This window comes from Mauremys reevesii, linkage group 4 (genome assembly GCF_016161935.1).
Source record: "Mauremys reevesii isolate NIE-2019 linkage group 4, ASM1616193v1, whole genome shotgun sequence".
NCBI lineage: Eukaryota > Metazoa > Chordata > Testudines > Geoemydidae > Mauremys > Mauremys reevesii.
Genome location: NC_052626.1, coordinates 53,322,957 through 53,340,436, shown reverse-complemented (window position 1 = coordinate 53,340,436; position 17,480 = coordinate 53,322,957). Strand labels below are relative to the sequence as shown.

General features: G+C 40.0%; 1 protein-coding gene across 1 annotated transcript in view; it reads left to right on the top strand.

Moving 5' to 3' along the window:
- GJD2 (gap junction protein delta 2) overlaps positions 1-13,772 on the top strand; it is a 29,949-nt gene extending 16,177 nt beyond the window's left edge. Inside the window, exon 3 of the transcript XR_005598043.1 lies at positions 13,632-13,772. The gene's annotated coding sequence lies outside the window, so the exon portion shown is untranslated. The remainder of the gene's footprint in view (positions 1-13,631) is intronic.
- The last annotated feature ends 3,708 nt before the right edge of the window (positions 13,773-17,480 follow it).

The following is a 17,480-nucleotide window of genomic DNA, read 5'->3' as shown; positions in this document are numbered from 1 at the left end:
AACACTTCCACCAGAATGCTCCTTTGTTGCAGGTATTTGTTCTGGTTTTGAATCTCTGTGTTTGATTTTTTTATCTGTAAAAATATTTAATGTTTATACAGTGTTAGGTAATATATCAAAAATATGTAAGTGGTAAGTGTTATTATTTACCAGTTTTATCATTCACATTACTTTCTTTCCTAATGAAGATGACGAAGTATTAAATATGTTAAAAAGAATAGGTAACACTCCAGAAAACATTAACTATTGTAGCTAAAATCCTTATGTCCTTATTTTTCAAAACTCTATAGCTAATTTATATGTGCACACAATGAGTGTGAAATCAGGTATTTGCATATTGAAATGGCCAGCTAGCTGCATAACCTGCCACTTTCATGTGCAAAACCCTGATTTACATGCACCAATAATCGTCAACTCAAATGTGAGCATAAATAAGGCCCATGTGTGCAAACTTTTGCACATACACAAGTGCAATAACACACCTTTGAACAGCAGGTCATTTGACTTGTAACTGGTTAAATATCATGGTAGGAAGGGAAGGTCTGAAGGTCATCTAGCCCATTTCTATAGAGTAGCACAATTCTTTTATTCTGTTTGTACAGCACCTAGCGTGGGGGGTCCTGGTCCATGACTAGGGGTCCTAGGTGCTATAGTAATACAAATAATAATGACGTAGGAAGGGAGCGTATTATAGCCAAATACATGTAATCAAGGTTGTTAGACCATTATGGAACAAATTTTCAGATGCAGGTGCAAAAGGTGTGACTACAGAAATATTCATACACAGCCACAGAGGCCACTGAAAACTGCATTTGTGCAAGCAAATTGTGTAACTGTGCACCTTCTCCTATGATAATTTACACAGTTGCCTAATTGCACAGTTGGGCATGCAAATATGGGTATCAGGCATGCCCATATTCTTGGAGGTGCTATGTTTGCAACCCTGCCTATCCTCCCTTTGAAATTATGTCCCTATAAGTATAAATGATTCATATTAACTGCTGCAATAAATTTGTGGATATTGATTATCTTCATATACAAGTTACAGCCAAAGACATCGCTGCAGTTGTTCATTACATCAGCCTACATCACCTTTTGGTAGTGATGACCAAGGGAAATTATAGATCCAAATCTTCAGCAAGATCAATATGAATAGCTCCAGTGAGTGAATAGATCCTCATTGATTTACACCTGCTGAGAATCAACTCATGTACAATAGATCCTCCCATAGTAAAGCCTATTTTTCATCCCCCTGCTTCTCTGTGGTGGGGATGTGGAGAAGGAGGGAGGGAAGGTTACTATAGCCTGGGTAATAATTTATGCATTCAAAAGCAATTAAACAATTTGGGATTTTCAGTCAATGTCACTAAAAGCAGAATTTCCCTGTATTTGATTTTGCTATAAATAGGTTTCACAGTACATAATTAAGCACAGAACTGATATTTAAACCATTTGATGCAGTGTCTGGTGTATTTATATTGATATATTTTTAAAAATATGCCTTTAAAGAAATATCAGAGGACTGATAGTTGAACTTGAATCAGTACACATTTTGGCTAAAAGTGTGATGAATAATCCAATATTTTAATGTTTTTTGTTATTTATTAAAAGGCTTCATTTGGGACTACAGAAGAAAGACATTCATTATTGAATAAATTAAAGCACGATCAAGAGATGGTGTTTTTTAAAGAGGTGATTTCCCTTTAGAGCACATGTTTAATGTGCTATATCTAGAAGGGTTTTTTGAGGAATCTGAACATCAGCCAGAGATTTCATAAAAATGTATTATGATAAGAGGTTATAAAGAGAAATAGATTAAGGAAGGTTCCGAAATAGCAAAACAGGGTGGTGTGGGGAGAACCAAAAAGGGATTTATGGGTATTAAGGAAAAATTGAATTACTTTTTTCACAATGTTCCTGACATTGCTTCAGACATCAAATTATCCATTTTAGAAATAAAATCCATGTTTTGAAACACATTAATGAAGAACTGAACAAGGATCCACTTATTATCTCTTATGTAAGGAAAACAGTTTTAGAAACTACTTGGTAAATGCTTTTCATGTTCCTAAATGGTGCATTGCAGTGTCTAAACTCATCACAAATGCTAACATCCCCATGGTTGCTACTAGATATCATTGAAATTGATGGTGTCTGAGGTTTTTTGACCCTCTCAGATTGCATCAAATTCCTCAACATGGCCCTATAATGCAAAACCATACCTCCATCATCCTACTTCTCCACACATCATGCAATACCCATGGGCACAGCTATGTTACAGATACGTAAATTGATGCTGCTGAGGTCAGATTTAAGGTTTTGCGTTACAGGGTGATTGTGAGGAATGTGGTGTGTGTACTGTGTTACTGTACGTGTTGCAGGTGTATAGGACTTATTTGTAAAGGGGCAGAGCCTGTCAGTGAAAGTGGTGAATGTGATGGGTTGGGGGTTCAGGCATATTAAAGGAATCTACCTTACCTGAACATTTTCTTTCTTTCCCCTTAAGAAGTAGTAACTGTTTTTAGCAAAGATTTTTCGGTGTCAAAATGTATATATGTTCTCCCCAGAAAGAGGTGATAAAAAACTCCACATCTGACATTACTCCACACTCCCACGCATGTAGAGTTGGGGTGTGTATAGTTCATAATACTTTTAAATCTCCTTCTTAATTTCTCACATAGAAGTGGGAATATTTATAAGAAAATCAATTTCTCTCTTTTCTCTTCCATTTCTTCTCTTTGGTTTCCCAAAAGTTGAATATGTCAGATTTCTATCTAAAGGAACTATTGGAATTTCTCCTTTTGAGAAGGCAGCAGAAACAAATACTAAGTGAAATCTTCTGGGTAGGATACAAAAGGGGTTTCAATTTTTTGACACCAATTTCACAGCATCCTTGGTCTTTTTCTGCTTGGTGCAAATCTTCTTGATGTAACCTTCTATTTAATATTCCAGCTATTATTTGGATTATGTCTCCTACATCCAGGGATGCATATCATCTAAGTTTTTTCCTATATTAATCAAAAGCACCTGAAACGCTATATATGTTTTAAAGTATTTTACTTCTTATGATTATCAGCAAGTGTCATCAATTTCTTCACTAATTTCTTCAGTTTTGGTGTAAAATAGGGGCTAAATGGTAATGTATATTGTCATTAGGCCCATGTTTAGAATTTTTTAATGTATAATTTATCACTTCTGTAGTTGGACTTAATTCTCCAACTGTAACTAGCCTTAGAGTTTTGGTAGACAAGAGGATGTTTTGAAAAAAGACTGGATTAAAAACCCTTCTTAAAAACATGGGAATTTAGCTAGTTACACTCATACTTCTAAAATCTTCCTATGAAGTCAGCAACATGGTATGTTCCCAGATCTTTCCTTATTGTAAAAAGGGAAATCCATAGAATGTATGGAATATCAAACAGATCACAGTGCTTAATGTGACAGATCAAAAGGAAGTGAATTATGGAGTGCAGTGGATTTGTACATAGAGTATTAAGAAATTCATTGAATCCATACAAGTAATAATAATTATGCAAATTTACCTGTGTAACAATACATCGTGTTCATTCTTAGCAGGCAAAAGGGCAATTTATGTTACTACTGAGATACTACATCTAAAATAAGCAATTTATAATTATGTATTTTAAAGCCATTTAAAATTAGCAGATTTAAAATTTGGAAGTATTTGTGAAATTTCCCCTAATTTTCCCCTTTAATTTAAGCTACCAAATACTGAGGCTGCTGCACCTCTGAATATAGAAGTTGCTTTTCTCTTAATGCTTTAAACTATTGAACTTTGCCTTACTGGAGACCATGAGAGAATATGCTTTAATTTTACAATACATTTCAATAAGAACATGGAGAGATAAAACATTATTAGTGGGATTTGTGGATTTGGCAGCAAGACTTCTATTAACATTAATGGGCATCATGCAGCTAAGTCTCAGTGTATTGATCTCAATATATTTATCCCTTGATGTTTACCCAGCAACATGACCTTTCTACTGCAAATTAATACAATATTTCAGGATCCGTTTAAACTGACTAAACTTTGAGGCCCTCCTGCTCTCTCTCATGAAAATGCATGTCAGAGAGAGGTAACCAGTGAGCACGAGCATATGACTATCTAAATATACCCTATTTTATTGAAAACATTTCAATTTTAACACAATGAAACTGTCACACTATAGATGTAGTACTTTACACTGTACAGTTATTACACATTTTTAGTGAGATTTTGTACCAACCAACCACTAGCTATACAACACTAACTTTTTTCCAGCTTTGAAAATCTTACAAAACTAGAATTTAATCTCCATTTTGTACCAATGACCTTTTGGTTCTAATAAGAGAAATAACCACACTGACAACGTGGCCAGGAAATCTGGTCATGTTCAGGACCTTTCCCCTGTTATCTCCTCAACAAATATATAGGAGTATCTCCAATGCTGAAAAAGGAAATATGGTTAGGTCATTGAGTTCAGTCAAAACTGACTAACTCTGGTAGCTGGAGGACTTTTTGATCAGATATTTGGTTTGCGCTTTCTACATGTGCTGCTGTACTGTTATACTCAAAATTAATCAAAAGCTGAAATGACCAAGCCGGTAGTTATTCCTAAACTAGTTGGTTTTCACATGAAGTGCTTCTCATGGTGCTCTTTACAGTATATGAACTTTTTAGCAGGGGACATATATTTTTACAGATTGCAATATTCATTTTGTGGGCCTGAGAACTTTGGCCCAGTTTCTCAGCAAGTGTAAATTGAGGTAGCTCACTGATACTGATAAATCCACCAACTTAAGTATGCCAAAGATCAGTCCCATTTGAGAGTAGGACAAACAAGTATTTGAAAGCCAAATCCTCCAGGTCCAGTAAGGGTCTTGGTGCAGTTCTGCTGCATAGGATAGAGGTGTAGGATTCTAAGAACCTACATAGTGGACCCATTGTGGACTACATGGTGGACCCATATATCTTATCATGAAAAAGGGGTTTGTGGAGGAGTGAGATGAGTACACAGAGGCTCTGCTTAAACACCTCCACATACCATAGGGAGGGGGAAGCTGCCCCTCTGTAGCCTATGGATGGAAGATTCTCCCATCCACCAACTACTATGGAACCGCTCTGTGGAAAGCCAATTTATTTGAGCTTTCGAAAGGGAAGAGGATTTGCCCATCTTTGAAGAGGAAATCACAGGATATGTCTTGCAGTTGGTTTGTCAGGTGGTTAGCCTTTCTGATCTGCTGTTAGCTTTCTTCACTGGGAGTAAAGCTCCTATGAAACTCACTTTATTCAACTTCAAGTACTAAATTGCACTAGTATTTTCCCTTGCACCTTGGAGAAACAAGTGAATTCGGTGTGTACTGCTTGCAACTGCACTTGATCTCTTGAAGTTCTGTGATGGGATCATCATTTTTAAGCCAATGTCTTTTTGGGTTATTGCAGTACAACGTACCAACTGTTGCCTTGATTAATAACTGCATTTTTCCACTTGTACACCAGTGTAACTTCATTGAAAGTAGTAGAGTCACCTGGTTGTAAAAGTGGAGTAATATAGTGGAGGATCAGGCCCCATAATTATGCACTAAACATCTGGTCCAATCAACCTCATTCTACATCACAGACCTTATGAAGCACCAGTGCCTCCTGTCAATGGAGAGGGCTGTGCATCTCTTCAGAAACTCAGTACATCAGCCAGCACCACAATATTTTCCTTTGATCACTATGTTGATTTCCACTGTATGCCCTACAATGCCATATTAAAAGATCTCCAAGCTCTGGAATGAGGACAACATAATTTCTCAGTCAAATGGAACTACCCACTGGGCAAAGCTTATCTGTGCAGGAGACAAAGCTTTTCTGGGGCCTTGTCCAAGATGGTGGAACAGATTCCTACAGTAATTCACTCAGACACCACGGTGATGGGGGCATTATGTGAACCTAACTAGAAAAGAATGGAATAGAAATAGTATGGAGCATGCTCAGCAGTTTGCAGGAGACTCTTTCAGTGTCTTGCAATTTCAGGACCTACATACGTTTGAGGCAGGTAAGTAGTTAAAACCTAGTGATAAAACACAATAATGATAAAACACTGCCTGCCCCAGTATCCTGTCACCAGTCTGTTGCAAGTGGATCCAATTGCAGGGTCCCACAAGCTACCAAGCCACCCGGGTTTGGGCAGAGTCTAGTCACCGTTTCTCTCTTTGGCAAGTCCTGCTTACATGTAGTGATGGTCTGTCCTCCTTCCCAGAGAAACGCTCCCAATTAAATATAGTGCATGTCCTTTTTACCTGTACCCAGGCTGAGAAGATGAAGTTCTACCAGCCATGCTGGTGCTCCTGTGTAAAAAATCCACTGTTCCATGGGATTGGGCTAACAGCTGGGATACAAGCAAAGCTGATGTTCCTAGATTGCTCTATGATAGCTCCTCAGTGAAAGTCCTTCAATGAGGTTTCAAACACCTTTTCTGGGCAGGATAGCTATCTGGAATACATCATAATAGTCTTGTTTTGGGTTAGCGAACAGGGGACTGCAAACAGGGGAGTTTGAGGGGGCAGGAGAAGGAGATTCCCCCTGCTGAACGAACAAGGTGCGAGTACTAACCTTGGGGTGAGTGAGGTTGCTTGTCTGTTTGTGTTTTTATTTCTCTTTCAGGTTATTTCAGTTATTGGGTCAGCTGGGATTGTGTGTCTGGGGACAGTTTGATCAGTCTCAATCAACCCTGTGATCACCCTCCCTTTGTGTGATTAATGAGGGGGTAGGGCTGACCTAAGGGAGAAGGTCTTAAAAGCCAGAGGCTAAGTGACCAAGGGGAGCTAGCGAACAGGGGACCACAAACAGGAGAGTTTGAGAGGGGGAGGAGTTCCCTCTGCTGAACAAACAAGGTGCAAGTACTAACCTTGGGGTGAGTGAAGTTGCTTGTCTGTTTGTGTTTTTCTTTTTCTTTCAGGTCATTTCAGTTACTGGGTTAGTTGGGATTGTTTGTCTCAGGACTGTTTGAGCCATTGTTCCCTGGATCATTCTTGATCATCTTTGATCAGTCTCAGTCAGCCTTGCGATCACTCTCCCACTCTGTGATTAATGAGGGGGTAGAGCTGACCTAGGAGAGAAGGCCTTAAAATCCAGAGACTAAGCGATCCAGGGGAGCTAGCCACCAAGGGACTGCAAACGGGAGTTTGAGAGAGGGAGATGTAATATAATTGCTATGGTTAGGAAGGGCCACATTATCAGTGCCAACACTGCTCCTGTCTCCTCCACCTGTGCCTGTATCCAGACAGACAACCTAACCATGGGTGCCTTTACCCAGATCCTGGTGTGGATTTGCAGAGACTGTGGTCTGCATTTCCCACTCACAGAAAGCCAAGCTGGGGAAGACCATCCAGTGTGAAAAGTGCCTGCTCTCAGGAAGCAGGTGGGAGAGCTACAGGAGGAAGTGGCTAGGCTGAGGAGCATCCATGCCCATGAGGAATTCCTTGAGAATATTCATATGGAGACCTCCAAGGCTGGGGAAGCAATCCAACTACAGAGAATTGCTCTCACACTACTAGGGGAGGAGGATATGGCTCTGTCATGGGGCGGACACTGGCTGTTAGTTACCTCTAGCAGCAAGCATTGCTCCACCCCTATTCCCAACTCACCCACCATGGTGATGGAAAACCAATATGCTGCCCTGGCAACAAGCAATGAGGAATAACCCCCAGAGGTGGAGGAGCAGAACCCATGTACCCCCAAGGCTGGGAGGATCACAGCCACCACTCCCAGGAGGAAATGTAGGGTACTGGTGGCTGATGACTCTCTCTTCTGAGGGGGACAGAGGCACCTATCTGTTGCCCTGACATGGCATCCCTGTAGGTATGCTGCCTGCCAGGGGCCCGTATCCAAGATGTTATGGAGGGATTGTCAAGGATCATCCGCCCTCTGACTACTATCCCATGCTACTCATCCATGTGGGCACTAATTATACTGCAAGGTATGACCCTCAGCAGATCAGAAGTGACTACAGGGCTCTGGGAGAAAGAGTGGGAGCAAAGGTGGTGGTCTCTTTGATCCTTCCGGTCCAAGGTAGGGGCCCAGGCAGAGACAGGCAGAGACAGATGCATCCTGGAGGTGAATGCCTGGATGCGAAGATGTTGTCATCAGGAGGGCTTCACCTTCCTTGACCACAGGAAGCTGTTCCAGACCACAGGAAGCTGTTCCAGAAAGAAGGACTGCTAAGCAGAGATGGGGTCCACCTATTGAGGAAGGGGAAGAACATATTTGGATACAGACTAGCTAACCTAGTGAGGAGGGCTTTAAACTAGGTGGTGACCAAAGCCCACAGTAAGTAAAAAAAACATAAAGACCTGGGAGAAGGGTTAGAATTTGGGGGGTACCATGAGCTGTTATAGCAGGGATAAAGGAGAGACAAGACAGAACTGAGAGAGGAATCAAATCAGTATCTTAGATGTCTATATACTAATGCACGAAATATGGGGAAAAAGCAGGGAGAACTCAAAATGCTAGTAAATAAACACAACTATGACATAGTTGGCATCACAGAGAATTGGTGGGAGAATATGCATGACTGGAATATTGGTATAGAAGGGTACGGCTTGCTCAGGAAGGACAGGCAGGGAAAAAAGGAGGACGTGTTGCCTTATATATTAAAAATGTATACACTTGGACTGAGGTTGAGATGGAAATAGGAGACAGACTTGTTGAAAGTCTTTGGGTAAGGATAAAAGGGGTAAAAAATAAGGGTGATGTCATGGTAGGGGTCTACTACAGACCACCAAACCAGGAAGAAGAGGTGGACAAGGCTTTTTTTAAACAAACAACAAACTCATCCAAAGCACAGGACTTGGTGGTGATGGGGGACTTCAACTACTCAGATACCTGTTGGGAAAATGACGTAGCAGGGCACAGATTATCCAACAAGTTCTTGGACTATATTGGAGACAATTTTTTATTTCAGAAGGTGGAGAAAGCTATTAGCGGAGAGGCTGTTCTAGATTTGATTTTGACAAATAGTGAGGAACTGGGTGAGAATTTGAAAATGGAAGGCAGCTTGGGTGAAAGTGATCATGAAATGATAGAGTTCATGACTCTAAGGAATGGTAGGAGGGAGAACAGCAAAATATAGACAATAGATTTCAAGGAGGCAGACTTTAGCAAACTCAGGGAGTTGGTAGGTAAGATCCCATGGGAAGCAAGTTTAAGGGGAAAAACAATTGAAGACAGCTGGCAGTTTTTCAAAGAGACATTATTAAGGACACAGGAGCAAACTATCCCACTGTGTAGGAAAGATAGGAAGCATGGCAATAGATTGCCCTGGCTTAACGAGGAGATCTTCAATGATCTAAAAATCAAAAAAGAGTCCTACAAAAAGTGGAAACTAGGTCAAATTACAAAGGATGAATATAAACAAATAACACAAGTATGTAGGGACAAAATTAGAAAGGCCAAGGCACAAAACAAGATCAGATTAGCTAGAGACATAAAGGGTAACAAGAAAACATTCTACAAATACATTAGAAGCAAGAGGAAGGCCAGTGACAGGGTAGGCCCATTACTCAATGAGTGGGGGAAAAACAATAATAGAAAATGTGTAAATGAAAGAGGTGTTTAAGACTTCTTTGTTTCGGTTTTCACCAAGAAGGTTGGTGGTGATTGGACATCTAACATAGTGAATGCCAGTGAAAATGAGGTAGGATCAGAGGCTAAAATAGGAAAAGAACAAGTTAAAAATTACTTAGACAAATTAGATGTCTTCAAGTCACCAGCGCCTGATAAAATGCATCCTAGAATACAGAAGGAGCTGTCTGAGGACAAATCAGAGCCATTAGCAATTATCTTTGAAAAGTCACGGAAGACAGGAGAGATTCCAGAAGACTGGAAAAGGGTGAATATAGTGCCCATCTATAAAAAGGGAAATAAGGACAACCCGGGGAATTACAGACCAGTGATCTTAACTTCTGTACCCGGAAAGATAATGGAGCAAATAATTAAGCAATCAATTTGCAAACATCTAGAAGATAATAAGGTGATCAGTAACAGCATGGATTTGTCGAGAACACATTATGTCAAACCAACCTGATAGCTTTCTTTGAGAGGCTAACAAGCCTTGTGGATGTGGAGGAAGTGGTAGACATGGTCTATCTTGACTTCAGTAAAGCTTTTGATACTGTCTTGCATGACCTTCTAATAAACAAACTAGAGAAATGCAACCAAATGGAGATACTATAAGGTGGGTGCAAAACTGGTTGGAAAACCATTCCCAGAGAGTAGTTATCAATGGTTCACAGTCATGCTGGAAGGCACAATGAGTGGTGTCCCACAGGGATCAGTTCTGGGTCTGCTTCTGTTCAATATCTTCATCAATGATTTAGATAATGGCATAGAGAGTACACTTATAAAGTTTTTGGATGATACCAAGCTGGGAAGGGTTGCAAGTGCTTTGGAGGATAGGATTAAAATACAAAATGATCTGGACAAACTGTAAAAATGGTCTGAAGTAAACAGGATAAAATTCTATAAGGACAAATGCAAAGTACTCCATTTAGGAAGGAACAATCAGTTGTACACATACAAAATGGGAAATGACTGCCTAGGAAGGAGTACTGCGGAAAGGGATCTGGGGGGTCATAGTGGACCACAAGCTAAATAATGAGCCAAGAGTGTAACACTCTTGCAAAAAAGGCGAACATCATTCTGATGTATTAGCAGCAGTGTTGTAAGCAAAACACATGAAGTAATTTTTCCGTTCTACTCCGCACTGATTAGGCCTCAACTGGAGTATTGTGTCCAGTTCTGGGTGCCACATTTCAGGAAAGATGTGGACAAATTGGAGAAAGTCCAGAAAAGTGCAACAAAAATGATCAAAGATCTAGAAAACATGACTTATGAGGGAAGATTTGAAAAAAAATCGATTTGTTTAGTCTGGAGAAGAAAAGACTGAGAGGAGACAAGATAACTGTTTTCAAATACATAAAAGGTTGATACAAGGAGGAGGGAGAAGAATTGTTCTTCTCAACCTCTGAGGATAGGACAAGAAGCAATGGGCTTAAATTGCAGCAAGGGACATTAGGAAAAACTTCCCAACAGTCAGAGTGGTTAAGCACTGGAATAAATTGCCTAGGGATGTGGAATCTCCATCATTGGAGATTTTTAAGAGCAGGTTAGACAAACACCTGTCAGGAATACTTAATCCTGCCCTTAGTGCTGGGAACTGGACTAGATGACCTCTCAAGGTTCCTTCCAGTCCTATGATTCTATTAAAGTTATATGTGTATTAATCACATAGCACAAAATGGAGGTCCTAATACACAGGGCCAGCTCTAGATTTTTTGCCATCCCAAGCAAAACATTTGCCGCCCCAAGCTCAGGTGGGGCTCAGGCTTGCAGGTGGTGCTGGAAGCGGAGGGAATGATGTCACCTTTGTCCAGCCACGCAGAAAAGCCTCAATATAAGGGGTGGCACAAGGCAGCGCAGCAGCCAGTGCACAGATGAGGCGGCGCAGCCCCAGCTCCCCAGCAGGACTCGCCCTCTCCTCCCCAGGTAGTGGCTGGGCCCTGGCAGCTCAGCATCCTGGGGCTGGAGCTTCCTCTTCCCGCTGTGGCCAGGGGTGCGGTGCCCTTGCCCGTCTAAGTGGTGCAGCTCCGAGAGTGTAACTGCCCCAAAGAAAAAGGATGGCTAGAATGCTGCCTCTGGAAATATGCCACCCCAAGCACGTGCTTCCTTTGCTGGTGCCTAGAGCCAGTCCTGCTAATACAAAATGGAGGTTACAATCCAAAACTGAATTAATAATTTGGTTCAGACATTACCCACTCTGTCATAGCTACAAAATCCTTCATCCAAAAATACTTAGTCACTGCAGAACTGATAGTCATTAAGGGCTAAATTCAGTCTTAAGAAATCTGAGTGCAGCTCCCATTGGAGTCAATGAGAGATGCTTGTATTAAGCAGAAGGCAGAATGTAGTCTTAAGTACACTAGGTAAGTCATGATTAAAGCCTTCTGATAAGAGAGAGAAAATATTAAAAGGAAGCCTTTTCCAGCAAGTTCCTGGTTTTTTATTTTTAAATATGAAGAGGGGAATTATATAAAATAGCAGCTTCCTTGTATGTGTCTTGCTGTTAATGAGCACAGTATGCATTTATCTTTTACTTAATTATATTCATCCGTCTTATAACACCTCCTTCTAACACTCAGAGCCCCAGAGTGGTGTTATAATGAGGATGAATGTACTAAAATAGATAAATAACCTTAAGTGAGAAGAAGTTAGAGTAAAGGAATAAAATCATCCTTAGTGGGAAAAGAAATGAAAAAATTCTCCACAAATCATTTAAAAAAATTATTAAATTTTCAAGAAAAATACACACAAAAAAGTCACGAGAATGACATTTAAATTAATGCAACAAATGTGATTACTGACATCAGGACAATGAAATACAAACGTGCACCTTGGTAGCTCTATTGTTTTAGCTTCTGACCTTCCTGACATGGAGATCCAGTGCTGGCAGGTTGAAAAGGGATGATTGGATTGTATTTTGGGTTCAATAATTATGACTTTCAAGTGGATAGCCTGGAAGGTGGGGTGTGGCAGGGGAATCCTGGAACAAGCACAGAAAAGATCTGGGAATCCAGTGTTAGTGGATTTACAGGTGGGTGACCTGGAAATGATGTCCCTGGAGAGGGGAATGGAAAATTGCTGCATCTTGATATGTGGGAATTGGGAGAACAGTTTTACTTTAAGGATTCTACAGACTAGTGTATGTGTACAGTATGTGAAATAATTATGCCCAGGGTGGACTTTGAGTTGGACAGTAAAGGAGATGGTGCTCTCTTTATGGTTGGACTGAGGGGATGCTGATGCAGAGACCTAGTGGGGATCCTCTACACTAGTTCAAACTGGATTCTCCAGAAACCAACAGACGAAGAAAGATTCAGTCCGCTGCTGGATGGTGTCCCAGGAGGGGCTGCCTTGCAGTACACACTGCAAGCAGAGTGAGTACACACAAACAGAGTGAACAATATGATGGCAGCAAATGTCATATGAGTCCCATGATATTTTCCCTTGGGTGTGTTTTTAGTTAGGAGGGGATCAGCTAAATGGAAAGAGAAGGGAAGGAGGGGGATAGGACAGGAGAGGAGAGGGTTGGAGAGGCAAGTGTGGAGCCAAGCAGAGGGGAAGAGGAAGGGTTGGAGAAAACAGTCAATCAGCACAGAGCGAAGAAAGTCTGGCCCTTGGTACTTACTCACCGTTACAGCTCATCAAAATCCCACCAAATTTTCATTTCTGTTTTTTCTGGTTTTAATTGAAAATTGAATTTTTGAAAAGAAATATAGTTGAAAATTCAAAATTTGGAACATCTTGACCAGCTCTTCTGACTGTCATATCATCTTGTGTATACAAAAAGTCTGATGTTTATGCTTTCTAGTTTCATCTTGTTAACAGAATAGCCATTTGTTTGTATATGTCAAAGTGGAATTAATCTGGACTGTTCACTTAACACAGCTTGTCTCAGTCCTTATACATCAATTAGATAGGTGCAGCAGAGCCCAAGATGTCCCACGTCATATAAAATCTTTCAGAAATGTTTTCTTACAGACTCTACAATAGTCTGCTTGAATATTTTTTCACTCTTCTATTGCAGGAGGCAGGTCTGAGGTTCAACACTTGAGTAAAAGACAGCAGCTCGCTACCCTCTCTGTTTTCGAAGGCAATCAAACTCTGATCCACAGAATTTCTGATCTTGAAGATACACACTGGGTAATATAATAAGATGAACATTTTTTAATGGGTAAGTCAGTTCAGAAATACTGATAATATACATGATCAGACATGCGGCTAGATTTTGCCCAGTTATTCCAATGTAAAACTGGAGTAACTCTATTGAAATACAGTAGACCCTGAGAGTTACAAACTGACCATTCAACCACACACTTTATTTAGAACTGGAAGTATGCAATCAGGCAGCAGCAAAGACCAAAAAAAAAAAAAGACAAATACTGTACAGTACTGTGTTAAACGTAAACTACTAAAAAAAAGGGGGGGAAGGGGGAAGCAGAATTTTTCTTTTGTGTAGTAAAGGTTCAAAACTGTATTAAGTCAATATTCAATTGTAAACTTTTGGAAGAACAGCCATAACATTTTGTTCAAAGGTTCAAACATTTCAGAGTTGCAAACAACCTCCATTCCTGAGTTGTTTGCAACTCTGAGGTTCTACTGTAAGTGGAATTCTTCCACATTTACACAAGTGTAAATGAGAGGAGAATCAGGCACTGTGTATAAAGTCAAACTACCAAATAATCATAAAAATTCACAGTATGTTAAATACACTCTGCATTCTAATTAATTGAACACCATGGGCAAGTGACCCCAGGCCAAATTCTGCCCTTGGAAATACTCCTGCAACCACATGTAATTCAATGGATTTGCATGGATGTTAGCAAGAGAAGTACTTAGCTCTAAAAGAAAAAAAGTTAATTATTCATCTCATTTTTTTGTTTTAATCAAATGTTTAGTTACTTCACTAGTTCCGCATTGTGCTCTGCCTCTAGTTCTGTCCATTTGCTGAATCAGAAAGAAGACTGACTCAGTTTAAACTCAGGCTATTTATGCCAAAAATCTTTCTTCGTCTGTTGGTTTCTGGAGAATCCAGTTTGAACTAGTGTATACCAGCCTATCCAGGTGGTGGTTGCTTCCTGGAAGTGGTACAACCTGAGTGAATTTGCTTAATCAGCCCTCCACTGTTCTTAGTTTCTGGAGGAGCTGCAGTCACCTGCCCTCACAGAGTTATATACAACTCATAGCCCACAATGATGCATATATATGATACAGTAAGATCTCCCAAAGGTATTGCAGGAAATTGCCGTATCTGTCACAGTATTTTCAAGGCAAAGCTTTTCAACCTATACACCAACAGTAACCTTAGGGATTGTCATCAGAGCTCTGTCTTTGGGTGAGAGAGGAAAGTTACTGGCAGTGGTTTGAATACGTCTTTCTATTTTAAGGTCAACAAAGATTAAAAAATATTCTAAAGTATAATTACATTTTGTGATTATTCTTAGGCAAGGTGATTAAAAATGTGTTCTACCGCTCATTCAGATATTAACAAATAAGTAAGATAGAGAGAGCTACAAGAAACTAACTTATTTAACTAGTAAACGTGAGTTATTAAGTAAAGTTAGTGACTGTCACGGAGGGGCTACTTAAGGTTCCTCTTAGCTCACCACACAGTCCTTTTACTAAGTTCTATTCTTACTGGAAGAGAAATGACTGAGTTATAGACCTGCAGCCTCCTCTGAGCAGATGAAAAATCTTGAAAGGCCATTAAGATGTTTAGGGTAAAGGATCTTAAGATGCCCTGAAGCTGTTGACTGAGTTAAACTGTTATATCAGAACTGCTGCACTGGATGGTTTTTGGAAGTTGGAGACCTCAGTAATGAAATGGATGTGGCAATCACTTTTCCCCCTTTCAAGCAGTCATCCAGTGTCACAGGACTGCAGAGAAAGCAGTAAATTTAAAACACACAACAGCAGTTCTTTCACCTTTGTGCTCCAGCTTGTATGCATGGGCTGTGCTTATGGCACTGTAGAGTCTCTGCAAAAATAAAATGAGATCAACTTATTCTGGGCCAGATTGTGACTGACCCCTGTGGGGCTGAGGGAGGGGCAAGAAGTCCATTACCTATTGCTTCCCTCATGAAGGAACCAACCATGAAAGCTGGCAGCCCTAGGGTGTTAGTCACCTTACTGGTGAAGAGAAGTGGGAGGAGAGGGGGGCATGCCTCTACCTCCTCTGTACTGGCTATCAGAGCCCTTTGGGCATATGAAAGAATCTCTCTGAAGGAGTATAGCACTGTGCACATTCCTCCTGTGTGCTGAGGAACTCCAGAAGGCAGTATGTTGTTTTGAGGCACAAAATTTCTTACTGCTCCCACTGGCCTGGTGCTTCTCTACACTGAGCCACCCCTTGGCTTTGACTAAAAGCCATGTCAAAGATCTTATATATTTTAGGGCCAGGAACTTGGCTGGAGCTATGCTAATTTACACCAGTTAAGGATCTGGCCAGTGAATCTAAAAATGTCAACAAGGCCAGATCACTATTTCAGTTCATTTTATAAATGATAAGGCTTTTAAAATCCTTTAAAACCAGCTCCTGAGATAGTCATAAAATACATAACTCACGAGCTACCCCAAGTAGGAGAAAAGCTAAATAAATAAAAAAGTAGATCTTGTTTGATTTCCATAAACACATATAGGCAGAAACTCAAAGGTGAAAGAACTGGGATTTCTAAAAATATTCTCCATATGTAGCACTGTGACACCTGATCAGATCTTGATAGCAGGGGGAAAAAGTGTGACATCTATTTAATTGCAATCTTCTAACTTCTGAAAACTGACTCAATTCAGTGGGTTGCCATTTACCAACATTTTGCCAGTCCAGTTCAACTTTACCATACCAATAGCCACTCTGTCCACTGAGACCTTGTGGAGGAACAGATTGTAATCTCAGGTGGCTGGCATGTATTGTCACATACAGTGAGTATGCTTTTGAACGCCAACTGAATTTCTAGAACTTGGTCCAAAAATGGATAAAATGTTTTCCAAAAATTTTTGAAGACATTTTTATTCCATGAGTTCCAAAAAGGATTTTTTTTGTTTGTTCTACTTTTTTGCCAAAACTTTTATAAAAAAAATTCCAGTTAAACACATTTTCAGTTTATTTTCATTTTTCTTTCCTCTTCTATTTTCTTCCCCCATGCCCTTAACTATTTTTTCTTTAAATTTTACCAAGGAAAAAAGTGGGGGGAAAAGAAAAGGAATAATGATAAAATAAAATCCACCTCTCCTTTCAAAATAGCTAAATTTAACATTTTCTAGTGTCGTAAAAATCTTTTAGAAGAAACACATATTTATAAACATTTCTTATTTTAAAAAATAGGTCATTTTTAATGCAAAAATTTTCATTTAAAAAATTTAAATCAGCCCAGCTGGTTTCATTTCACTGTGACTTGTCTGATGTCAGTTGTGGCTATTTCTGGTTTACTCTGGTGTAGTCGAGCTCAGAATCCGTGCCCATTGTCTCAGATAGTCTGCTACTATGCATTTGGGCTCAGTGGCTGTAGTGTGTGTTGTGAAATGGGAGGCAATGAGCTGTGGTACTGCAACTGGACCCGTGCTGTAGAAAGCAGTTTATTAAGCCCGAAGGATTATTCTGCCTATTTCCCAATTATCCTGTGCCTGCATGTGTGTTTGTGTGCTTAGGAGTTACCATGGTGTAAGGTGATTGTATTTGCATAGTCAAAAGCCAGAACACCTTTATAGCAAGATTTTAGTTTATGAGATAGCTGTAGAAAGCAGGCTTTTCTTTTTTAAATGTGTGCGGGGTGCTGCTCCTGACAGCTTCTGACTCAACAGCAATGTAGACATTGGAATGGAGGATTTTTTTTCTATTAATATAGTGATATGAATGAAATACTGAACAAGTAATCATTAT